The 6,596-nt window shown below is 35.8% G+C and overlaps 1 long non-coding RNA gene across 1 annotated transcript; it reads left to right on the top strand.

The window, feature by feature from the left end:
• Nucleotides 1-1,609: 1,609 nt before the first annotated feature.
• On the top strand, nucleotides 1,610-5,472 carry LOC110815882 (uncharacterized). Its single transcript, XR_002539934.2, has 2 exons — nucleotides 1,610-3,956; nucleotides 4,036-5,472. It is a non-coding gene; the product is annotated as an uncharacterized LOC110815882 (long non-coding RNA).
• Nucleotides 5,473-6,596: the final 1,124 nt, after the last annotated feature.

Here is a 6,596-nt window from a genome sequence, read left to right as displayed (position 1 = left end):
TAACTTAAAAGTCCTAAACAAATATTTCGGAATGAATTCTCTGAAAGAAACACGAGAAATAAGAAAAGTAATGAAAAATATAAAGTATCTAGTATCTACTCGCAATCTTCCTGTGGATCGGGCTCTGGAACTAGGTCTTCTTGATATGAAATGGTTAAATAAAAGATGAGCTACACTAACCCAGTAAGGATATCACACTATATCACCCGCACAGAAGTAAAAGTTGGTATAAAATTAAAACAACTAATGGAGCACTAAATTTAGCAAATTCATTTATCAATCATAAAATTATTTACTGTTCACTTACCATAATGAAATTTATGAAAACAACCTATAAAGACAATAATATCATACAGATCATAACTTTATAAACAATCATTAACATAGAACATATCATAGATTCATATCTATTAACAATAAACCAAATCATAACCGTTTCTCATTTCACCAGCCTACTAGTATCCATAGGGGTTCATAGGGATGTTCCCGCTACACGTGAACCATTTTCTTTAACAATCTCAATTACAGGGCCGTCCCATACCCTGTCCGGTATGGCAAAGACATTAAACCTCAATACCCCGTCCGGTATAGCGGGTCATCCCTATACCCCGTCCAATATGAGGGTGAAGCGAGTCGTCCCCATACCCCATTCGGTATGAACGCCAAATTACCAAGTCTCCATATCCCGTCCAATATGAGACAACGTTCACAGTAGGGTTCTCCATGTACCCGGTCCGTCTACCATCTCCTAGGGTATCTAGTAAGGTTGTCATTCCATCTGTTTATTGATCACACCTCTTTCCTGTTTTCCTTTAGTCTCCATTACCAAATCAAACATAATCACATAAATAAATAAACATGCATCCGGTAATGTAATCATGTCTCAAACCTTAAATTAAACAATGGTCAGGTAACGCAATAATACATGCATTTAAACCATAAAATAGGTAAATCAGATACTATCATGTTTTTAAATGGTAAAATAAATTAACAGAGAACAATGTCCGATTCAGGCTCCATTAGCAATCTATAATTAGTTATGCACGTCTATTTAATTTGTACAAAATACCGTATTATTATTTATTTAAATTTCAATTCTATGATAGAGAATAGAATGAGGGGTCCTTACTCGATTTGATGCCGAAAAGCTAAACTATTTACTGCACCTACGGGCGGACCCTGCGTTCCCTAAATTTTTTTTCGGGAACTGAAACGTGCTTACAGTACCTACAAATATTTTAAATAAACCCAAAATCAGTCTCAGGTCCCGTTCGGCCAATTTCAGAAATCCAGCATGGCGACTCCGCCGTGCTCGGCAGCGGTCTGCCTCAGGTCAGCCTTTTTGGATCGTTTTTTGCCGAATTCGGCCGATTTTACATCGATTCCTGTGAATACACACGCTAAAGGGCCTCGGTAGGCCGAAAAAATAAGAAAAATTAAAACTCACCGGCGGCGGAGCTCTCCCGTGCGGCGGCTCCTCCGGCTCACGTTGCGGTTGGGTGTTTCGCTTCGGTCAACCTGTAGAAAAAAAACGGTGATCACAACGATGAAAAAATTATGCGAAATAGGAATCGGGAAGGGTCTCATCGGGGGCAGTTTGTGAAATTTTCCGTGGCAGCGATGCCGGACTTCATCGACGTTTTTCGGCCAATTAACTGGTTCTTTCACTTTGATTTGGTCATGGGTGGGTTTAAAATTGAATTTCGTGCAAAAAGGGAAATTTTTAATTTTTTTAATGGTCGAAAAGGGTTCCGATGCGGCGACGGGTGGCGGCAGTCGGCTCCCCAGCGGCTGGGTTGTCTTCTCCGACGAGGAATTTTAGCGGCTAGGGTTAGAGTTTGGGTGCGGATGAGGTTATTTATACCTATACACTTTTGATCTAGGTCATCCATCGCTTTGAACTGGGCCTTCCAATCGTGATTAAATAGGGAGTGAATTTGAACCGTTCATCGCGATCCAATCTGGGCCATCCGTGCACGATTCACTTTGGGCTGCCTGTGCACGTGGGAACGGACCTCAACTGTTTGATCGCGCGCACGTAGATCACTTACGTGGCTCCCCCTGCGTGGCCTTCCACGTCAGCGCCTCTGCCACTTGGCGTGTCCGGGTTGGGCAGGGCTGCTGACTGGGCGTCTCATGTGGTGTAATTTTTTTAAATTATGTTTTGACTCCTAATTTCTTATTTTTCTTTTAAAAATACCCCCCGAACCCAATTTTTTACTCTTTTTCTCCAAAATTATTTTTAATTTAATCCTTAATAAATTTTACGCCTTTTTTCATTAAATTAAAATAGAATATTATATAATAAAATAAATTAAATAAATAAATAATTATATTTATTAATAAAAAAATGAAAAAAAAAGGTTTTGGTGGGTGTTACAATGGGGGGATCCATTTTTCTATTTTTCGATGATGACATAAACGATATCGCGCGATGAAATTATAGAAATGATTGTTCGAGCAAATCGAGATACTCGTTTCACCTCTAGGTTTTGGACAAGTCTTCAACAAGCCTTAGGCACCACTTTATTATTCAACACTATTTCACCTACAAACGGATGACCAAACGGAAAGAACCATCCAGGCATTAGAAGATATGCTTAGGGCTTGTGCACTAGAGATGAGAGAAAATTGGGACGACCATCTACCATTGATTGAATTCACCTATAATAATAGGTTTCAGTACAGTATTAGTGCAGTTCCATATGAAATACTTTATGGTAGATCATGTAGATCTCCTGTGTGTTGGGAAGAAATTGGGGACAAAAAATTAATTAGATCTGAATTAATTAAAGAAACTACCTCCAAGATTGTCCTAATTAAGAAAAACCTTTAAATCACTCAAAGTAAACAGAAGAGTTATGCAGGTAATCGTAGAAAGAGTTTGGAATTTGAAATAGAGGATCATGTGTTCTTGTAAGTGTCACCAATGAAGGGCGTTATGAGATTTAGGAAGAAAGAAAAATTAAGCCCTCGCTTCATTAAACCATTTGAAATACTGGAGAGAATTGGATTTACTAAATATCAATTGGCATTGCCACCAAAATTGACTAACGTTCATGATGTATTTCATGTGTCCATGTTACGTAAATACCATCCTGATCCATCGCATATAATCCAATACAAAAAAGTTCCTATTGAAGAATATATGTCCTATAAGGAAATGTTCATAGAAATATTGGACAAACAGAAACATTCATTGAGGAATAAGACTATTCTAATGGTCAAGGTATTCTAGCGACATCATTCGCTAGTAGAAGCTACTTGAGAGACTGAAGATTCGATACGAACTCGATTTTCTCACCTATTGTCGAGACATATCAAATTTGGAGGACTAAATTTTTATAAATATAAGAGAATTGTAATATTCACCAAAGAAGAAAAAATGGAGTTTGGATGTAAATGAAAGAATTTTCATTTTTGGGGCTTTTAATTCATTTTAGGGAGCTAAATAAAGTGGGTAAGAAAAAAGGAGGCAAAAACATAAATAAGGAGAAGTAGAGAGGGGAAAAGGAAATCAGGAGAATGGACAACCCAGATCAAGTTTGTGAGATCCAACGGCCAAGGAGATGGGTATATAAGGGAAGAGATTAGGGTTTTTCTTCATTTTTAGAGGAGAAACCGAAAATGAGTGGGAAAAAGAGAGAGTCGATAAGTGAGAGGGAAGAGATGAGATCTATCGAGCAAGGGGGAGCCAAGAAGAAAAAAAAAGGAGAGGAAATGAAGAGGGAGGCCAGAAAGAAGAAGGGAAAGGAGAGAAAAAAGAGGAAAGAGAATAAAAGAAAGGAGGGACCGAGCGGGAAAGAGAAGGGGAGCCAGAGAGCGACCGTCGCGAGGGAAGAAGAAAAGAAAAAAGGGGCAGAGGCAGAAGAGTGTGGAAGTTGAACTAAAAGGAAGAAGGAGGAAAAGGGAACGACTCGAGATGCCGTGTGACAGCGGAGACTGAGGCAAGCGAGGTAAAGGTTCGTCATTTTTGTCTTTTTTTCCCTTATTTTCCTTTCAATCTATTCTATTTTTCACTAACCGATTTTTTAGGTGTAAAAATCATCAATCCAATTGCAAGTACGCAAGGAAGCCGTGGGGTGATCGAGAGGAGGCAACCGAGAGCCAAGTCGAGGCCAAATCTCCCACGCCAAAAAGTAAAATGATTTTTTTCATGTTTTGGTGGTGGTTAAGCGACAATGGGGCAGGACTGGTGTCGGGCTGGCCACATGGGCTCGGTTGGGCCACCCACCTGCACTGGAACCGAGGAGATTTCCTCAAGAATGGGCAAAGCCGACCCATTCAGGAAGTTGAAGGGTCTTCCCCGAGCATGGGAACCTGATCCACCATTTTGGGATTTAGATTTACCGTTTGGGAAGCTAAAAAGTCTTCTTCAGGAAACGAAAATCCGATTTGCCGTCTGAGAAGCTGAAAAGTCTTTCTCATAAAATGAAAATCTGATTCGGCAAACAGGGAGCCGAAAGATTTTTCGGGTACAGATCCCAATAATTTCAGGTATTCCGTTGGGTGGTCGTTGGAACCCGTAATTTGATTAAATTAATTTTTAGTATTTCGAAGTATTTTAATTAAATTATATCGTGTGTATAAGAAAATTTGGACATTCAGGCGGATATGAAAAGATACGTAGGAGTGTAATTATTTCTAAATCTCAACCGGCTTTGAATTTCAAAAGGTGCATTTATTTTATAAAAATTATTAATTTTGAAATTTAAACGGACATTAACCCAATTTTTGATAGAAAAACAAAACCCAAATTATGATTGGTAAACTTAAACAATTAGAACCTTATAAGTAGACAAAACCAGAAAAGAGACCCAATGTACTGAGAGTTATTTAGATTGATGAAATATAAAATTAAAAAAGAATATTCCCAATTAAGGAAAAATTGGAAAAAAAAAGTAAAAATAGAAAGGAAAAGAAACATTTGAGGTTATGAAATGATCATTTAACCAAATTAAGAATTTTGTAATGAGAGAGTAGGAGTGAATAAGGTAAGGATCCTGAATACCTTCTGGTTTAGTCTGAATCGATGAGGGGAGTGTGTGTGTGTGGCTGACGTTCAGCGGACATGGTGAACCTGCACATGGATAGAGTCTGAAACTTAATCCAGACGTGGATAAATATTTGTGTGAGTGTGGGTCACCTAGCAAACGTACATGGTGTGGCCATTATATAATTTTTGTGCGTGTGCTATCCATGCGATGGAAGAATCTATTTTCTCTTTCCTCGATGATGACATAAACGGCATCGCGCAATGAAACCATAGAAATGACTGTTCGAGTGTATCTGTGATCTTTTGTATGTGTGTGATTATATTTTGAGATGATGAATGATATTCGAGTGTATCTATGTTTTTTCGAGAGTATGAGAATATACATTTGAAGTTTGTATGTAATATTCGAGATAATTCATCAAATCGATCAGGAATATATGAAATAGTGAAAATAACAAATGAATTTTGTACTGAAATATTTTTATTGTTTTTGTTTCTTATCGGATATTTTGCATAAAATTTTATATAGATTGAAAGAACGGGAATACTTATTGAGTTTGTGAAGCTCACTAAATTTCACCATGATATTTTTCAGAGGAGAATAAAGAGGCAGTATCGCTGCCAGATGAGTAGAACCTGTAAAAAAAATTATTATTTTTGTATATTTTGTACATTTTTGAAAAAATTTATTTTGTTCTGTTAGACTCTAAATTCCGACATCATATTTTGTATGTATAGTTACTGTACATATCACATGAGATATTAGGTTGTACTATATTTTTTTTATCTACGCATGTATATATTTTATGAGTCCATTGCATGAAATGACATAAACAGGAATTGCAGCTCATATTGAGTATCGAGACGTGACAAACTAATTTAAACATGTAAATTTTTAATCCAATAACAAAACAATTGTTGACATGTTAATTTTTAATTACGCCAATTTTAAACTTAAAAAAACTTTTAGTTAGATAGTTTTTCAGTTTCAATATAATTTTGAATTTACAGAATTATTAGAATATTTAATCATACAATTTTAATTTCAGGAGAATTTGAGTCAAACATTTTCATAAGGTATAAATTTTACTTGATCTTAAATCAAAATCTGAATAAACTATAAGCTTGTCTTAAATGTATAATTTTACCTATTAATTCTTGATATGCATAAATTATAAATCCTAATAAAAATTAACTTAAATATAAAGAAAAATAATAAAAATTATAAATAAAATTTTGAAAATTTAATGATGTATTTAAAAATTTGATTTTGAGAAAATCAGGTTTATAAAAAATTCCTCTTGCTTTTAGAAATATATAATCTGGGATTTAAGGATTTAAATTTACTAAAAAGATTAAAAATTCCAAAGATTTAGGATTTAAATCACTTTATTCATATGTCCGCATACCGTACTCTTTGCAATTTTCACAAGTTCTTCGATGTTTGTTTATCTTTTAATCTTTTGATCGTGGGTTTTTAAGGGGTTTTTTTTTTTTTTTTTTTTTTCTCTTTGATTATTTGGGTATTTTGTTGGATTTGTTGGTAGGTAAAAGAGCCTTCTATATGTAAACCTTTGTTCAATATATACGTGGGATAATG

Source organism: Carica papaya, chromosome 3 (genome assembly GCF_054855325.1).
Source record: "Carica papaya isolate Zhongbai chromosome 3, ASM5485532v1, whole genome shotgun sequence".
NCBI classification, from domain to species: domain Eukaryota; kingdom Viridiplantae; phylum Streptophyta; class Magnoliopsida; order Brassicales; family Caricaceae; genus Carica; species Carica papaya.
Note: the sequence above shows the minus strand (reverse complement) of the source record. Positions and strands in the feature narration are given on the sequence as shown.